Below are 19389 nucleotides of genomic sequence, written 5' to 3' on the forward strand. Positions count from 1 at the left end.
ATGATCTTATCCCACACTGTGTCCAGTGGATGCAGTGAGAGGCTGCAAAAAAAACAACCTTTGCACACATAAGCAACATTTAGAGACAATTCGACAGTAACATGATGCTAATTCTAGTTCTTGCTAGCTAAGAGCAGTTCTTTAATGTTCTTTATCAAACAGGTGGGCTCTATTTATGATTTAGTTGACTTCTGAGAAAATCTGGGTTAAAGAATTGGGTCAATACCAGCATACCAGCACTGGTACTCGTAAAAGCATGCAAATACTCCATTATCAACTCAAAGTTTAAACCATACAATAGAGCTTAGATCGGGCCTAAAAACATCCAATCCAACTTAGCCAGAACCTGATCCAACCGACTAATTAACATTAATTTAAGACCTGAGCCCAAAGTAAATCCCACATATTATTTTAGGTACTTTAGTTTTTAGATCATAATTTGAGTTAGCAGTGTAATTTCACCTGATTTTAGCTTTTGTTCAACACCTTCCACCTCCATCTTGTCGCTTGTTGTAACAGCAGAGTGAGTCAAGTGCAAATCTTCTGGGATGTGTGACTGATAGGAGCGGAGCAAAATGGAGCTGTGTGCACATTGTGCAGTGAACTTTTTTACCTTTTAATGGCTTTCTTTGCTCAACAGAGTAAGCAACATACTCCTCTATTTAGACTACTATAAGTAGATTAACTCAACTTTGTTTCACATATTCTCATTAAAGGAAGAAGGGAGAAGGTGTCAAAAGAAGGTAAGAAGTAACTTTAAGTTATGATAGCTAGGTAGTGCTGACATAAAACCCGTTTAAAAAATTGGTGTCTGGCACACTTTATCAATGAACCCTGTTTTCAACTCCTTTTTAATCCCCAAAAATTGTGTTGTGGTAAGGATGGGTAAAGGTTAAGCCCAGTCTCTACACCCAGTACTTCTGGGTGGTTCTTCCCAAATGTCTGCAACACTCTGGATGGCTGGCTGATAGTCATTTTCCCAAATATCCCGTTTCATCCCCTATGAAACGCATGGCAACCCACTCAATGCATGGCAAAAGTCCCCAAAGACCACTTCCCAAATGTGCCATTTAAATGTATACCCAAATATCCCGACGCCATCTGGTGGCAATTTTAGGTACTGTAACGCATCAGTGAATTCCGCTAGTAGGCAACTTTGCATAAAGAAAACTTTGGTGGTCTGTCACGGTCTCACTGTAGGTTCAAAAAATTCTGAAATAGGGACATAAAGGTCATGAAAGATAGGTCTTTCAGGTGATCCTGCTGTGACCTTGGGTTAAGGATCTAAAATTTTTCAAAGTTAGCCAAATAATCTTTCCGAATGGCCAGGTTAGGGAGGGCCGGGCCCTAATGAGGGTAAGAAGAGATAAGTCGTCGAAAGAGGGTCACTAGTTCCCCCCTCTAGGTTCTCCAGATCCAGGGGATTTTTGACAAAGGTATCATTTTGCCAAAAATTCCCGACTTGGGAAGAACCAACCAGAACCAGCAGATCTTGACCTGATGTAAGAGCTATACTGAGGAACAGCTGGCCAGAACCTGGCACCATTTTGTCAAAAGAGGATAAAGGAGGGGTAAGGCATCAAACACATGACTTTATGTCGGTCTACATCCACAATATTTGAGGTTGTGGACATAATGTCAAAAAGAATAAAGTGGTTTGAGTAATTTTGCAAGCCAATGTGTTTTGCGCGTTATGCACTGTGTGTTTACGCAACCTAACATTGTGATCCAATAAAGGCTCCAACAGTAAACTTAGGCGGCACCCCTCTTCTTAATGACCCACTCTCCAAACAACTTCCACACATACATTACAGTTGCCACAAAGAGTTGGGTCGGTAGGCTGGGGAGGGCGTTAAAACGCCTCGATGATATGCGATTATTACAGAAAGGGGGGTATCACGCTGCTACAATGATGAGGTAATTTTCCAATTGCGCAAGAAAGATTTAGGGCACCCATTTTTTATTTTTTTTGGTTCACTTCTCTGCAGTGTTTTGGAGAGGAGAGTCACGAGGCATTTTAGGGGGGAGAGGAAGGAGGAGTGAGAGGGGCCAGAGATTTGGAGGCCAGAGATGGAGCAGAATTCCATGAGCAACATCTGGAATTCCGACTGCATCATGTGAGCCAGACACTCAGCAGGACGGAGCGATGAGGCGATGGGGGATGGGATCCCTTAGACTATGAAAACAGAAAACAATAAGGGATTTTAGTAGCTTTTTAAAATGTTCTTTCTTCCAGGCAGGGTTTAGAGCACTTTCTTTCACCATGGATCGTCTTCGTCTCAGTCCTCTGTGGCTTGCAAACAAGTCAGACGTTTCACTGAGGGTCAACATTTGATGTTTTCTACCCTTTCCCAGCTGACTCTGCAGAGTGAAGAAAAGAATTGCTTCAGCATAATTCTTCCCTACAGTCTTCTCTCTTCATTTCTTTGTGTGTAACTGGAGAACTTTTTTTTATTGTCCGGGAAATGACTCATTGCTTTTTTTTCTTTTCTTTTCACAAAGCCCAACAAAAGGATCTCACCACTATGTCCGGGACTCTTTTAGCCATCTCCACTCCCATTTTAACCAGATGCAACTCTGCAGACTGAAATGTTGGACTGGACATCTTAAGAAAATCTCAATGTACTTATTGCAGTAAAAATTTCAAATACAGCACGTGTCAATGCTAACATATACAACTAATCTGGAGGTTTTAATGCTTTAATATTACATAACGCCAATTAATCAAACTATCTTTTTTTTTTTACCTTATAGCTTCTCTTCCACTGAGGGTTACCTCGGTGACAGCAGCATGTGGGGAAGTCAGGTTTTTGATATGGGCAATATGGGCAATTGCCCAGGGTGGCATCAGAAAGGCGTGGGGCATCCAAGAAGTGGAAAATGAAATACAGCTTTGGAAAAAATTAAGAGACTGAACACTATTGAAAACCTGATGGTTATTCCAACAAATGTTCACTTCTGAACTCTTCCTGAGTTAAAACATTAGTTTTGTTGCTTCCAAATGAATTTGAACTTGTTTTCTTTGCATTATTTGAGGTCAGAAAGTGCTGCATATTTTTCATTATTTCTCATTTTCTGCAACTAAATACTAAATTTTTGCTTTCAATTTCAGAGACACGATGTCAGTGGTTCATAAAATAAAGGAGAGAATTTCATTTTACTCAAACATATACATATAAAAAGTAAAATCTGAGAAACTGATTATTTTAAGTGGTCTCTTAATTTTTTCCAGAGCTGTTCATGCTATCTTTCAGTTGCCCCCTGAACAGGTTTACTATACTATGTACTTGTACGAATATGTAGTGGAGTAAGTTTTCCTTAGTTGCTGTTAAGTACCATGAAACTGCATTACCTGCCATCTGGTACAAAAATTAAAAAAAATCTGATAACTGTTTGCATTTTAATTGGTTTGAGTGTGACAGAAAGAGGGACCATAACAGCAAGAACCACCAACAACCTTACAAAGTTAGGGATTAATTGTGATTAATCACAGCGTTTGATTAATCTGATTAAAATTTGTAATCGATTGACAGTTCTAATTAGAAAATAAGCTACTATAAAAATGACTTTAAATTCACGTTGAGTACCAGAAATGTTTTCATTCAAGCTCTTTAAGAAGTAAAGTAATTTATAGCCAGCAAATGTCTAGCTGAATAACTTTTTTTAAATCGATGTTTTTTTTATTAAAGTTTTTTTCTTTTATACATACAGAAAAGAGGAGTCAGATATATAGTCTATTTAAACTACATACTCAAACAAAGACAGACTACAACACAATAATCTCTACAAAATAACCTCGTTCACTCCTGCCCAGGTCACTGCCCGCTGCATCCCTACTCCTCACAAGAATGGAGCACATTTTATTAAAAACAAATTTACCTGAAATATTATTGTATATTTTGAAATGCGTCAAGAAAGGAGTCCCGAACTTTTTTTTTGTTGTTTGTTTTTTTAATTTCCCAGGGGAGTGTTGAAGAAAACATCTTATTTTTTCCAGTCTCAAGCGTGTCATAAGGTCATATAAATAATGCTTGTAAGTTGGAAGAGCAACACCCCTCCATCTGATTAGAACAAAACAGAGAACAAAACAACAATGCCTGTGTTTTAGAGACTGGTAAAGGCAACTCCTCACCACTGATGCCAAAAAGAGCCAAGACAGGGAAAGGTGTTATTGCCACTCTGAGGAACCTGGACAGCATAGGAAAAACACTGGTACCAGAACTGAACAAGACAGTTTGCATTTGGAGAAGCGGGGTCTACGTACTGCTTTAAACGGAACGAGACGTTGGCGGACGCTCACGTTTTCAATAAACAAGTTTGAATATAGATGTCTCCAGCTGGAAAGTCCTCTTCCCATAAAGTTTTGAGTTTGGTGAGAAGGTCTATGTCATGTTTAGCGTTTTATTGTAAAGCCACGACATGAGTCCTTTACGGGTCGGGTCCAATAGTAGGATGAAGTCCAATGATGTCGACTCTGGCAGAGAAACCAAGCCTGAAAGATGGGCCTCTGGCTTGTTAATACCTGAAAAAGTGGGATTGTGGTAGACCATATTTGTTGTTCAAGTTGTTCAGATGATGCTAATTTCTTCCCTATGAAAAGGTCCGTAAAATGAGTAAGATCCTTCCTGTGCCACTCTAGGAACACCGCATCCCGGACAGATGGTTTAAAGAAATGGTTGAGTGCAATTGGTCTTACAAGGGAAAATATTATGGAGTTTAAAGTATTTTTAAACTTGCCCCCATGTTTTCAGTGGATGTTTCATGACTGGATTTAAAATGGAAAAGATGAAAAGAGAGCAGAGGACAGCCGGTATGAATGTATTACTTAATTTCCATTTTGGGATCAATAAAGTATTTTTGAGTTGAATTGTTGTCGCTGTGTAATTCACCCAGTCAGGGCTCAAATTATGAGGAAAATACCCAAACACTAAACATCTAAGGTTGGTAGTCCAATCATAACATCATAAATTGGCAAGAGTAAACCTTCCCCGCTCCCCTTTAGGTATTTGAAAATGTATATTGTTAAGTCTTGGGCAATTACCTAGGGCAAATATAGGACGAAAATAATCAAATTAAGCTCATTAAAGAGTATATGGAAAGCGGTAACCATTTTGTGAGAAATCCTTTCACTTGGTTTCACAGAGGAGTCAAATTTTCTGTCACTGTAATACCCAGATATTTAAATTTTTGTCTGTCAATTCTGAATGGCAGATTAGTGAAATCTGACATATTTGCTTTTCTACTTTAAGGAAAAAGCTCACCTTTAGTAAGGTTCAGCTCATACCCAGGAAGCTGACCAAACTGGCTCAACAGAATGAGGTGGAAAAGAACAAAGCTGATAGCTTGGAAATAAAAAGCAAAAGGTCGTCTGCGTAAAGCGACACCTTATGTTCCTCTAAATGCCACATATCTCTCCTTACTTGTACACAGTGAAATGGTGAGGGGCTCTAAGGCCAGATCAAAAAGCAGAGGACAGCACTGGTGGATGCCTCTATGTAATTTAAATGGTTTACAAATTTGTAATTTAATCTATGACTTTTCATGATTTTTCCTCAAACATTGATATTTGTGATTGTAACCTGATAAACAGTCACAAAGATTAAGGGGTGCAGAGTTACGATATGAATTTGTATTCCAAAGTAACATGAAGGCAGCCAGATTTTTGGGACTCTATAAATTTCTGCTCCTCATTACATAAATAGTTTTGTCTTTCCTTTATCTATGTTTAAAATATAGAATTTTTACATCTCTTCATACAAGGCATCTTCACGTCATACTCTCAGGTGTTCGAGGGCCACATACATTTCTTTTAGATAAAAAAAACAAAAATATTGTGTGCATTTTTTTACCTACTCAACAATAAACACAGGGAACAGTTTAGTTAAACAATTTTTTGAGGGAAAATGATCTGTAAATACTTGTAGAAGCAAAACATAAAAAAAAAGTCTTGGCTTATCTTATTAAAAGAAACAGTTCACGTTAACATTGCTGGATATTTTTGATTCTGTTTACTATTAAAACTATTAAAAAGACAGCAAAAAAACATTGCTATTAAAGTATACATACTTTTGTATTGTTCCTAACAATTTCAGTTAAGACAAACAAACAAAAACAGTCTGACATGTACACAAATGGACATGTCTGCTCTGACCCAAATCCTGTCACACATTCAGTCGAATTTAGCTGAACTCCCAAATTCCTTTTTATGTGTCTGTATTCCCAAGAACTGCAGGCCTCCTTTGTAGGGCCATAAACAGCCTGCAGCCTGGTCGACAACAAACTCTCCGAATGGGAAAGTCCTGCTGTTGCTTCATGTTTCTCATAAAAGCCACCATGATGTTAATGTAAATCCCCCAGTGAATGACCCAGAGAGAACGGTTGCTACAAAACTTTTCTGCTTAGCGACAAAGATGTGAGATCATGGAAACGGGAGTACCTGATGCATGGGTGTAAATTTAGCATCTGGCTCTCATTTACGTCAATTAAAGCTCTGCCACTCATATAACAAATCGGAAGAGGGAGCGGGTGCTGTCTTCTCTTGTTCCTGCACCAAAGAAACAAGGTGTCCCAAAGCACTCCGCTTTAATTAAATCGTCTTTTTGACGAGACAAAATATTTTTAAACTTCTCGGAAAGAATATGGAGAGTGACAGGATCAATATTTCTCTGGAAGCGAATGATTGGTACCTTTTCTTGCCAACTTGCACGTTGCTTTAGTCATGGCGTGTTATTCCCCCAGACAAGAGATGCACCTGAAAGAAACAAGGAAAGAGTTAAAACATTTCCACAGGGAGGCAACTGTGCGTTGAATTGAGACGTTCTTCAATTTAAAGATGAAATATTTCACAACTACTTTCTCCTGTGGTTGCATTTTAAATTCTGAAATCTGCTGCAATGTGTTTTACTGACTCTCATTTCAAATTTACATGTAGGAAACAAGTCATGAAGGAAAAATTAAAGAAAAGGAGGTTTTGTCAATTATTTAGGGGGAAACTGCACTCAAAATATTTGCCCAACTTAATAATTAGCCCTTAAACATTCTTTTATTTTGTAGCAGCCTAACATATACAGATAATTATATCTGAACCATTGTATCATTCACGTAAAGTTGTAATGACTTTGAGAAGGCGGAGTTTCAGAAAGAGCAAGAGCTTCTTAAAGAGACAGAGGTCCAGTTTCAAGGCGTTAAATTAAGAAGTCAAATTTCCTTTAAGTCATATTTGATACATGCAGCATTTTTATAACAACAGAAAGGTATCAGAGTCACTTTATGAAAGTATGTTTTTTGAAAACACGTAATACTGCCCCTTTAAGAGACATGAATACTTTTGAGAGACTATGCAAGAGTCTTGTGTAGCAACAAATACCACAATGATCATCATTCTTGATGTTTAAGCCGCTACAAGAGAAAATATAATAAATCATTTTAACAGAACTACAACTCTAGTTGTGAGCCAATGTGAGAAGAGTAAGTGAGATTTCCTGCACAACAGCAGGGCTGCAAACCAGCAGCTGGTCCGTAAATGAAACCCGAACCTCCCTCGGTAATCAGACTCACGTGTCTCCTGCCGTAATGCAGCAGGAATATCTGGTCTAAGCACCTTTTTGATCACTTTCCATATCAGAATCTATGCGGACAGAAATAAGGTCCTCGAGATTTCACTCTACAATTACTCTCGAGTTTCTTTTTTCTTTTTTTTTTCGTGGTGCGTATTACCAGAGAAAGAACGGGGGGATTAATAGCTAATACATTTTTCCGTTGTGACTGCATATTGGTTTTCCATCGAGCAACACAAATGGAACTGAGAGTGGAAAAACAAAACTTCCACATAACTCAAACATATTTCTGTCTTCCACAGATCTCAGCGTTCTCCTTCGTTCTTTCAAGATATTTGTTTTTAGCCCAGACCTCTCGTTGCTAAAATGTGCCAGAAGGCATTGATTCAAGCCCGCATGGCTGCTTTTGTTGCTCATCACAGGGGCTGCACTTTGCACTGGGTGTAAAGTTCCGATGGGAGCAAACCCTTTATATAACATGAAGAGAAATTATTGTGTTGGGAAGAAAAACCGAGAAGGTGCAAAGTGGAGAAATTTAGATTTGACAATTTCTTTACATGTCAGATCAGCAGCGCTAAAAAAACAAGTCTTCACAACACTTGAACGCTTTCAAATTTTGTCACATTATAATCAAGGATTTTTGTTTTGCTGAAATCTTGGAAGAAAATCTGCTAGAAGGTGCAAAAACACTGAGACTGGGGCAGAGATTCACCTTCCTGCAGGACAACCCTAAACATACAAGCAGAACTACAATACAATAGAACAGATCACAACATATTTCCGTGTTAAAATGGCCCAGTCAAAGGCCACACCTAAATTAAGCTGAGAACCTTAGGCAAGTTAATGTTTACAGGCACCCTCCCATCAACTGTGATGGGAGCAATGGGCAGAAAGTTTCTGCCTTTCGACATCCAAACCTGGTAGAGACATACAGGGCCGGTTCAAGACTTTTTTGGGGCCCTCGGCATATTTTCATTCAGGGTTCAACATGTCAACACCAGCTGCTTTATCATTCCTAAGCTACTCAACTATCATTAACATCATTTGTAATTAGCTTGCATCATGCCAGTCTGGTTATCGATTTTAACCTTACAGGAGTAGCAGGCTAAAAAAAAAAAAATTATTTAGATTTTAAGTTGCAGAGCGTGACAACCTCTTTGTTTTGGTAGAGTCAGTCTGTGTTGGTCGCTGTTTACGGATCCTGATTGGCTGTGGCCATCAGCCTGACTTGGAGCACCTGGCCAGAGATCCCAGAGTCTTAAAAGCGGAGTGACAGCTGCCACTGAGGTTGCATGTTTGCTCCTTTTTGTTTCCAACCAGAGACGGAGGCGGTCGCCACACCGGTTTCTGCTGCCACTCCCAAGATGGTCACTTTTTTTTTCCTCTCATGAACTAGTTAGTGAATTATATAGACATGTTTGTTGGGGTTATTTTATCGCTGTTTGTCATAACCGGGTTGTGACAAAGTGGGGACTCGTCAAACCACTTGGGTGTTTTATTGGGGTGATGCTTCAATCAGGCATGTTTTATCTGGTGCTGCTAAATGTTGCTGCAAACAATCCGCTGGTAGGCACAGCAGTGCATCCCCTTTGGACGCATTGCTTTGTTTAATCTAGTGTTGCAGGAAAACGAGGGTTAAAGCAGTTGCTTGGGAGACGTCGTGGTTCAGAGGCATTGACATTTTATTGTCATGTTCTCCGTACTAGTGGTGTTCGTGTGCAAAAACCAGAGCTTAGTGTTAGCTTAAGTTTTCAATTAGACAGGCTTAACATACCGGGGGATAATTTTCTGTTTGTTAGAGGCACCCAATACATTTTTGTTTTTTTCTGTATGTCAAAACAAGTGGAACTGCATTTTTATTGATCAGTGTTGGATAATGGATCCAAAGTGGATAATGGATAATCAGTTTGACATTGGAAAAGCAGAAAGAGTTATTAATGTTCCAGTTGGAGTGTGGCAAAACAAAGTCTACTGCAAGATCAGCTTCAGAATATTTTAACATTTTAGGTAACCGGCTAATCCTGCCCAAACTTAATGACTCAGGAACTCTGAGACTTTGTTTCTTTTGTTGAGCGGGTTGCAGACGCGCGCATTTGGCCAGAGTCCGCTTATCGTTTGATGTTACAGAGTGTGTTGACCGGTTGAGCACAGTACCATCTTCAGAGTTTCAGAGTTACGAAGCAGTGAAATCAGCGGCGTTGAAAGCATACGGGTTGGTTCCCGAGGCTTATTGCCAACATTTTCGTACATGGAGGAAAACTGAAAAAGAGACTGGGATTTGATGGCACACTTTACTCTCTGATGTTCAGCATTAAAAGTGGATCATTTTGAGAAACCGTGTTACTTGAGCATTTGGGAGCAATTTAAAAGCTCCTTACCTGAGAATATTGCTGCTTATGTCAATGATCAAAAAGTTTAAATTCCTGCTGAAGCTGCTGCATTGGCTTGTTAGGTTGTAACACAAAATCTTAGTTTTTGGGGATTTCAAAGCTCATAATGCTGTTGCTGTAGACACTCATGTCATCTGTCCCGTTAGATAGATCAGAGGGAAAGGACTGCGAAACTCAGAGAAAGTCTGCAAATTTTATTATAAGGGAAAACATTGGCTAGCCGACTGTCTTGCTTTGAAGATAAAACCAGAGATTGTTTCTACACTCTTACCAGCTTGTTATTCGATAAACGGTTCAGGTAATGTTGTGGCTTAGACACTTCATCTCGAGCTCCGGATGTCTGTACTTATCTGTCCCTCGTCTCTTTTTCCTGTCCTTCTTAAATTGCTTCCCAATGGTACCGGATTACTGAAGGGGGAGGTTTAGGGAAAAGGTGGGAGTGAGTGGCTTCACATCAAGTCAATATGTAGACTCGTGTATTTTATGAATGGTAAAAGTATAAAGATCCCTGTTCCATAAAATGAAACAAAGAAAAACATATTTTTAAGTGGTGTAATTTAGAGTTAAACTATTTGGGATGGGATCCGGTTTCCATGGGTTTGTGGGGGACAGAATCTTTGTTTTGGTAGGACCCGTCTGTGTTTTTCTCTGTTTACAGATCCTGATTGGCTGTGGTTCTCAGCCTGACTGTGAACACCTGGCAGGTGACCCCAGAGTCTTAATGGCTGAGAGAAGACTGCGACTGAGGTTGCGTGTTTGCTCCTTCTCGTTTCCAGCCAGAGCCTGAAGGAGGTCGCCACCCCGGTTCCTGCTAGCACACCCAAGAGGGTCACTTTTCCCCCCTCATGAACAAGCTAATAAATTATATAGACTTTTTTGTACTTAAATTTGTGTCTGTTGGGGTTATTTTGTTGTTTGTCACGGTCAAACAGCCGGGTTGTGACAAAGTGGGGGCATGCCAAACTTCTTGCTGGGTGATTAATCTGTTATTTGTGTGCCAACTATAAAACCAATCTCTATATAAAAATATATATTAAATGGCATCCAAAAAATTCTGTCATATTCTATTTTTACTTGTCAATTTTTAAATATTCACCATTCAGTGACATTTAATTTTTACACAATTTATTTAATATTCAACCAGTTGAACAGAAAAATCCAGATTCAGTTACACAAAAAGCATATGTAGATCAAATTAAGCAATAAATCAATGGATCACATGATGGATTAAATAAAACTCAGTAATTTCCTTTGGCATGATTCATTGTTTTTCTCTCTCCGTTTCCAACAAAAACTGGATGAAAAAAGCCTTCAGTCTTGATTTCAACAGTTGTTTTTTTTTTTTAAAGGATAGTTTTGTTTACAGTCTTTGTAATTAATTATATTTGTTGTTTTTGTTGTTTTGTTTATTAATTCTGAACATTTAAAATGTATTCTACTTCCAGGGTCAAATGTTCATTAGAATTTAAAGTTTGTTGATCTTTGAATCGTGATGCCATTATCATTCTATCACCTGCAAATGGTCTCAAAACAACAATATTATTGTCTATCGCAATAATTACTGGGGCAATTTATCATCCAGCAAAACTTGTCATTGTGACAGGCCTAAATGGATGAACAGATCTAACTTTTTTCTGCTGTGTCAAAGTCTGTGACCCCAACAACTACATATAAAAATTTAATTAAATGACTCAAATTATGAACGCACAACCTCACAATGTCTTCCTGGTCCACATCTGGAGGAGAAATCTGCACTAGAGTTTAGATCAGACCTAAAAAGTCCAACCCGACCCGGTCCGAGGCCAAAGACATTGTGTCCGAGGCTGATCCAAACCGACTGGTTGACTTTAATTAGAAGCCTGTAGTAAACCCGTAAATAAGATTTTCCTGCTTTCGTTTTTAGACTGTCTTTTGAGTAAGCAGTGCTACGTCTCCCATTTTTAGCTTTTAACATCTCCCAGCTCCATTTTGTTGCTTGTTGTAACTGCAGGGTGAGTCAGGCGCAAATCATCTGGGATGTGTGATTGATAGGAACAGATCAGGGTTGGGGCGTTTAATTGTAACTGCTCCTGTTACAGTCTAACGTCTGCACCTTAATTTCTTTCCTCAACAAGGCAAGCTGCTATTACTCCAGTTAGACTATAAGCAGATGAACACAACATAGCATTCTTGTTTAGTTTTCTCTGTTCTGTTCGTACTGCAGGCTTGTTGAAAGGGCCACTTCAGCCAAAGTTTTGAGCGCACTGCTCAACCAGACATGGTGCAAAGAGTCCTGTTCCACGTGCTGTGAGCTTCCGGTCAGCAAGATGCATTATGTCAGTGTCCATGTCAGAGACAACATTCAGAAGGGACTTTTTTTTATTATTATTAATTCATCTAGTTGCCTCTCTGATGTACTCTGTGTAAAGTTGAAAGTCTCTGCACCAAGTATAGTTAGGAGTGTAAACTGTAATCCGTCAAAATGACATTCATTTCATATATTTCCATCTTTAACAAAAAAAATAAAATACTGAAAATATTCACTTATGGCAACCCCTCATATATACATATACATATATAATATCTAGCAAGGTGCTTTTGCTAGCAACGGTTTTAGAATTGTTTAAAAATAAAAAAAATGTAAGTGAATTTTCCATCGTTTTAGGAAAATATACATGTATCATCATGCTAACTTGGTGCTCTTGGGAGCAATTCTGGTGGTATGGAGGCCCTAAGTAGCAAAAATGTGCTTCTACAACTTATTAGCTCAGCCTTCAATCATTTATTTTTTTTACAACCTTGAACTTCTTCGTGCTGGCATACCGTATGCAATTCAATGTGTGTGCAGCTGTGATGCCACAACAACAGCGCCACATATCGCAATTTTAAAAAGTCCTGATTCAGACTTTTTGAATTACGCTCGCCTTCGCCTTGGCCCAATGGTATGCGTTCATCGCTCCGACATCTAGATATGAACAGATTCACTGCTTTGCTTATGAAGACCACAACAGCGAGCCAACGGGACGATAAAAAAAAAAAAAAAAAAAACTCCTCGCTTCCCCGTTTTTCCCACATGTCCCGCTGCTTGCTAATGAACTACCACACAGCATCGCTCTGGGCTTCTCTCTCCGTCGCCGCTGCGTCCGACGCAAAGGGCAACATCTGGTTTCCATAAGTGCATATATGTCGTCACAAAAAAAACGAGGAGAAAATGAGGGCAGGGAGGGATTAAAACAGGGAAAGGAAAGGAGGGGAGATGGAGGGGTATTAAATATCAAATCAATTTTGAACTTTTAAGACTTGCTGTCGAGATATTGCTGCCTTTCATCTCCGCGTCAAGTTCTTGCTGACTCGTGATTACGTGACGCAGGCTGAAATACTGTCAGTAATAAAGAGCACAAGGAGATATTAATGTGAATGAGCGCAATTGTGAGAGGAAGAGACTGAGAAAAAAAAAATAAGACAAAGTATATTATATATAAATCCTTCGTTGAGAATGCAGTTAAAGGAAAGTCTGTGACACATGGAGAGATCAGAAGGGCCACATCTGAGGTTGCCTGTGAAACCGGAGCATGGTGTGCTTCTCTGCTGAGCTCTTAACACAGAAACCCGTGTGGTTACACCGAAGAGGAGGGCAGGAAAGGAGTCGGAGGGGAGGGTCTGCTTACAGAGCGAAAACATATTGTTTTTACTGCCCACTCACCAAGACAAGACGGGCCTCGCTCAGCGGACTGGCTGCTACACGGCCGAGCCGAGCCCGAGCCCTGCCCGGAGCGCAGGTGGTCCGGTCCGGTCCGGTGCGGTGCGGTGCGGTGTGGTCCTCCAGCTGCTGTTTGCGGCAGAAACACAAACCTGCAGAAACACTGATCTGAGCAATCTGTCTCTAGATCCGCGAGGCTTCTTGGGAAGTGGGACATTTCGCGCGAGCTGGGAAGGATCAGAACCACCGCTCCTCAAATGAAGTTGGAGCGAGAGTCAATCTTTAGCTGAAACAAGCAGTTTTAATCGCTGATACAGCCGCGAAATAGTCATTTCTTCAGCAAAACGAAATCTACAGACTTATCTTAAAGTGAAGGGAGTTTAGGCATTCTTTGATGTAAGAAGTTCTGAAATGTCTTTCTATGGCGTTTCGGGTTTTTTTTTTTCCCTTCAAAAATGCTTCATCGACTCAAATGTTTACGAGATCAAAAGCGCACATTAAAAACAGTTGCTGTGATCATAAAGCTTGAAATTTGATTTATTTTTATCAAAACTTTATGCGAGTGCCCAACACCAAGCATCTGCCTCTATTCGTCATTTTTAAACAGTAACTAGTCCCACAGCATCCATTTTTTTAAATGATTTTTAAAGAGGTAGTATTATATGGCAACACAGTGCCATTTTTTTTAACTCAATCAAGTAACTATTTTACCTCCAGTTGTTACAAAAATGTTATGTTAAACAGGACTTGAAAGAAATTGTAATTTAATGCCTTGAAATTGGGCCTGTCTCTAAAAAAACAAAAACAAACAAAAAAAAAAACCTCCCGCTCTTTCTGAAACTCCGCCTTCAGGAAGTCATCACAACATGGCTCCTCTGCTAGCCTTTTAGCAACATATTCATTTTAGCACAGCTTTATTTTTACTACAGGAGATTAAAGGATTTCTCAAACATGTATATTTTTTATGAGGGAATAACATATAACTTGATTAAAAGCTAAAAAAAAAAAAAAAAGGAGAGGCTGATTTTACGTAACACTGCCCCTTTAAGAAAGAAAAAATAAACGAAAAAAGGGTTTTATAAACTGTTGCCTATATGACAAATTAAAAACAGACACTGCACATAAAACTATATGACAATCGCTTACTATGTAGTGGGAAATAATTAAAATTGAGAAATGGTACTTAGATATTTTTTTTTATCTTTTACTTACATTGCTGTGTGAAAGTATTCAAAATACTCACAGCTCACTGTGATGTGCGGTGTTACATTATTATATATGTTACATTAGACTTTAGAGAGGGTGTTACTAAAAATATGAAACTATAAGCTTCTTCATATATAAACTTACTACCTTGCATCCAAGAGCATAAATGAAAAATCTTGGTTTTAAAGGTGAAACAGGTTGTGACCCTTTGACCTCCCTTTACACCCTACCCCTTTAGAAACAGGGTTATGGGACAAAGGAGCTGCAAGGGATCAAATGAAATTAGGCCAACACTTTTTCAAATATTTGTCGTTTGTTTCTTTCACCTACTTTCCATAAAGTGAAGATATGAGATCAGAAAACCGAAAATGCCTATAACGCCAATCTGCCTGGTTGAAAACCCACAATATTCTTATCCCCTCTTTTTTCTGGAGCTCTCTCAATCCAAGCTTTGGTTGCCCCACCAGAAACGTTTTAGTCTCCATCTGCCAAGAGATACTGGTGCTGACGGTCTTCGCACAGTCCAGACACAGAGCTGCAGTTGCATCAGGCCAGAAAAATGTCAGGCTCAGCGACCATAGGGCTGTAATTACATAGAAGCACTGCTGAGCGCTGCAGGATAAACGTCAAGAACAGAGAGATGGACCGAGGCGAATGAATTGGGAAGAGGATAAATGCAGGGAGGAGAAGGGGAAAAAAAAGAAAAGTAAATGGTGGGTGTGCATTGAAACTAAAATGTTTTCAGGTGGGAGGAAGACAAGAGGAGAATAAAAGTGAAACCGGAAACTGCTGGTCATTTCTGTTTTCTTGTGGACGTGAAGGAAAAGAGGAGTAGCTGCTGCCGTAGTTTTGGTGTCAGTTTTGTTTTTATGTTTCATGGTCAGATGTGTGTGGATGTATTATGTATTTTAGGTCATTCCAAAAGTCCTGACTGAGCCAACGTGGCATGACTGACCCCTTGTGGAGCCCAGGATAATATCTGGTACACCTTGCCCAAAACTGAACTGGTCCTATGTGGGGGGTGGGGGGCAGGGGGGATCATCCCTATTTTATTCAAGTTTTGAATGTGATTAACAGTTTTTGTTCTGTTAATCACATTCAGTAAGCCAGGGCTGGCTTACTGCAGCCCCGGTAAACCCAAACTAAAATCCGGGCTTGCATCATGTGTGATTACATTAAATTTACTGTATTCAACAAGTCATAACACAACACATTTGAACATCCAAATATCTCCAGCAATGACCTAGGAAAGCCAATATACATTTACTGTACATTTAAAATCTCTTTTTGTTGTTGTAGCTGTACTTTTTAGCAGCACAAATGCCTGAACAGTGACCAGTCCTGCCATTTTGGATGTCGAAGTTACGACACAGGGGCGCACCGTCCCAATTCTTACATTTTTACCCGCTGTTAAGTAAGGGTTTGTGCACTCAAACCCTTATGTGCACTTTGTCTGCACATAAAGGGGCGCACACTTCATAGAGGGGCGCAGGGTGCACACTGAGCATTGGGACAGGTGTTCTGTTTATCTGTGCTGACCTTTTCCATCCAGCGGAAAAGGGGTACAGTGATGCAGAAAGATTAAAGAAGTTTCATTAAAATATTTAATCAAATCGGTCCTTCTGAGGTGTATATTAATTCTATATTCAAGGAAGAATTTGATGTAAATAGTACGTTTTGTGATTCATACTTATGGCACTGTCCCGTTGTTGATGCTTTTTGACAGAATCTGTGTGACTTTATCCACAATATAGATGCACAATTTATGCTGTTATGGGAAGATGTCTTACTTGGCCTCACTAAAAGCATGATTATTAACAATTCTGACTTTCTCATAAATCCTTTATTGTTGCTAGCTAAATATATTAATTTTTCCAGGTAGGGAAAGCCATGCTTTGCTGCATTTTACAATGAAGTTAAGTTTTATATCTGGACTATCAAAGACTGACAAAAAATAGCTATTAAAGCAATTGAAATCTGTACTGCTTTGAATGTACAGTTAGGAACCGAAGCCCCTTGGCTTTTTCTTTTTCTGTATTTGTTTTTCTTGAGGCATAACAATTGTTTCACTCTGTTGTTGTACAGTGTGTCTGCGAATGAAGTTAAAAAAAAACATCCTCTCCTCCCCCCCTGAGTGAGAAGTCCAGAGAAGTGGAAAAGATTGAAGCAGAGAATATTAAACTCTTTCAAGAAGTGTGTGCTTTGAAAGAAAAACATCACAGCATTTGTTCCAGAGTGGCAGAAATAAAAAGAGAGCTTGAAAAGCAGGTCCAGAAGTGCAGAGACATCCAGGACGCGTCCGCTAGCACTAAGGGACTTGTCCCTCCAAGTGAAGAGACCACGGAAGAGAGCACGGGACGAACAATGCTCCAAAGAGTCAAGCATGTTTTTATCAATATGTATAAATCAGGGACGTTAAGATACTGGGTCCCATTGTGGATCTTTTGACTTCATTGTGTGATGGGTGGCGGCCGAGGGAGGGGACCCTGGCGGTCTGATCCTCGGCTGCAGAAGCTGGATCTTGGGACGTGGAATGTCTCCTCTCTGGTAGGGAAGGAGCCGGAGCTGGTGTGAGGTTCCAGCTGGAAATAGTCGGTCTTACCTCGACGCATGGCTCCGGTTCTGGAATCAGTCTCCTTGAGAGGGGCTGGACATACTTCCACTCTGGATTCGATGATCGACTTTGTCATCGTATCATCAGATCTGTGGCCGTATGTCTTGGACACACGAGTGAAGAGAGGTGCGGAGCTGTCCACTGACCACTACCTGGTGGTGAGTTGGTTCCGGTGGTGGGGGAAGATGCCGGTCAGAYCTGGCAGGCCCAAATGTGTTGTGAGGGTCTGCTGGGAACGTCTGGCGGAGTCCCCTGTGAGACGGAGCTTTAACTCCCATCTCCGGCAGAACTTCGAACACGTTCCAGGGGAGGTGGGGGACATTGAGTCTGAGTGGATCATGTTCCATGCCTCCATTGCCGAGGTGGCTTATAGGAGCTGTGGCCGCAAGGTTGTTGGTGCCCGTCGCCCTTTCGTCCTGGTTGTGGAACACTGGACCAGCTCTACACCCTCAGCAGGGTCCTAGAGGGTGCATGGGAGTTCGCCCAACCAGTCTACATGTGTTTTGTGGACTTGGAGAAGGCGTTCGACCGTGTCCCTCAGGGCCCTGTGGGGGGTTTTCAGGGAGTATGGAGTACCGGGCCCTTTGATACGGACCGTCAGGTCCCTGTATGACCGGTGTCAGAGTTTGGTCCGCATTGCCGGCAGTAAGTTGGGCTCGTTTCCGGTGAGAGTTGGACTCCGCCAAGGTTGCACTTTGTCACCGGTCTGTCCATGTTCATTACTTTCATGGACAGAATTTCTAGGCGCAGCCGAGGTGTTGAGGGGATWCGTTTTGGTGGCCTTAGGATCGTATCTCTGCTTTTTGCGGGTGATGTGGTCCTGTTGGCTTCATCAGATTGTGATCTGCATTGGGGTTCCCCCGGATGAGCTTGAAGAAGTGGCTGGGGAGAGGGAAGTCTGGGCCTCCCTTCTGAAGCCTTGGAGGATGCTGGTGGCAGAGGGGAAACTTTGGGGGTCGCCAGCACCAGGAGCTTTGGAGGATTCCGGCAGCAGAGGGGAAAGTTTGGGGTCGCAAGTGTTCTGTTCATCTGTGCTACCCGAAAATCCATCCTACCTTGTGTTATTACCTCCCATCACCAGGAGCCTTGGGAACGCGAGAAGCAGAGTGGGTATTTTGGGGGTCGCCAGCACCCGGAGCCTTGGGGGATGTCAGCGGCAGAGGGGGAATATTTTGGGGTCGCCGGCACCAGGAACCTTGGAGGGTGCCGGCGGCAGAGGGGGATATTTGGGGGATGCTGGCGGCAGAGGGGGATCTTTGGGGGTTGCCGGGACCAAGAGTCTGAAAGGTGTGTTTACTGGTTTAACAAGTTGTCTTGTAAATAAAATGTTAAATATTTTTATTGTAAAACCGATTTAAAATTTGTTCAATTTTAAATAATTTTTCTGTGCAAGTTTAACGAAAAAGAGGTTTTGCTGAAGGATTGTGATCTTGGTATTATTTATCACTTTTTAGTGATTGCCTTATGTCAGCAGACATTTTTTAAAAAATGTTACCCATCATCGTTTCCTCAAGCAATGCTTTGCAAATGTCAGTTGTTTTAAGACATGCATATTAAATGTGCAGCTATTCACATAATGCATATAAAATAAGTTATGCTTTATATTTTCTTTGCAGACAAAGACAATAGAATGGCAGTTAATTGAGAACTTTATATGCTCTTCTGTATGCAGATCAGAGCGTGTTTACTTAAGAGAATATTAGAACAGTTTATCATATTTCTCTGTTTTCTTAATTAACTATGTGGGAGGGGACGTTAAAGAAGGAAATGTGGAAATGACAGAATTATTTAAGTAGAAGTTTAAAGTATACCATTGTCCTTCCCATTTATCCAGATTCCTTAGTCTTGCGTTGAGGGCCGTTGCGGCGCTTTTCGAGCGTTTGACGCGTCAAGAGCGTCCATAGAAAAACAATGATTACAGCTGACGCGCTTCAACATAAGTCT

General features: G+C 40.5%; 1 long non-coding RNA gene across 1 annotated transcript; it reads right to left on the reverse strand.

Moving 5' to 3' along the window:
- Positions 1–1608: 1608 nt before the first annotated feature.
- LOC103478880 (uncharacterized) lies at positions 1609–13851 on the reverse strand. The gene is made up of 4 exons (XR_535868.2): positions 13629–13851; positions 6687–6751; positions 2263–2361; positions 1609–2176 (listed from the first exon to the last, which is right to left on the reverse strand). It is a non-coding gene; the product is annotated as an uncharacterized LOC103478880 (long non-coding RNA).
- Between the last annotated feature and the right edge of the window lie 5538 nt (positions 13852–19389).

The sequence above is a fragment of the Poecilia reticulata genome, linkage group LG17 (assembly GCF_000633615.1).
Source record: "Poecilia reticulata strain Guanapo linkage group LG17, Guppy_female_1.0+MT, whole genome shotgun sequence".
Classification (NCBI taxonomy): domain Eukaryota; kingdom Metazoa; phylum Chordata; class Actinopteri; order Cyprinodontiformes; family Poeciliidae; genus Poecilia; species Poecilia reticulata.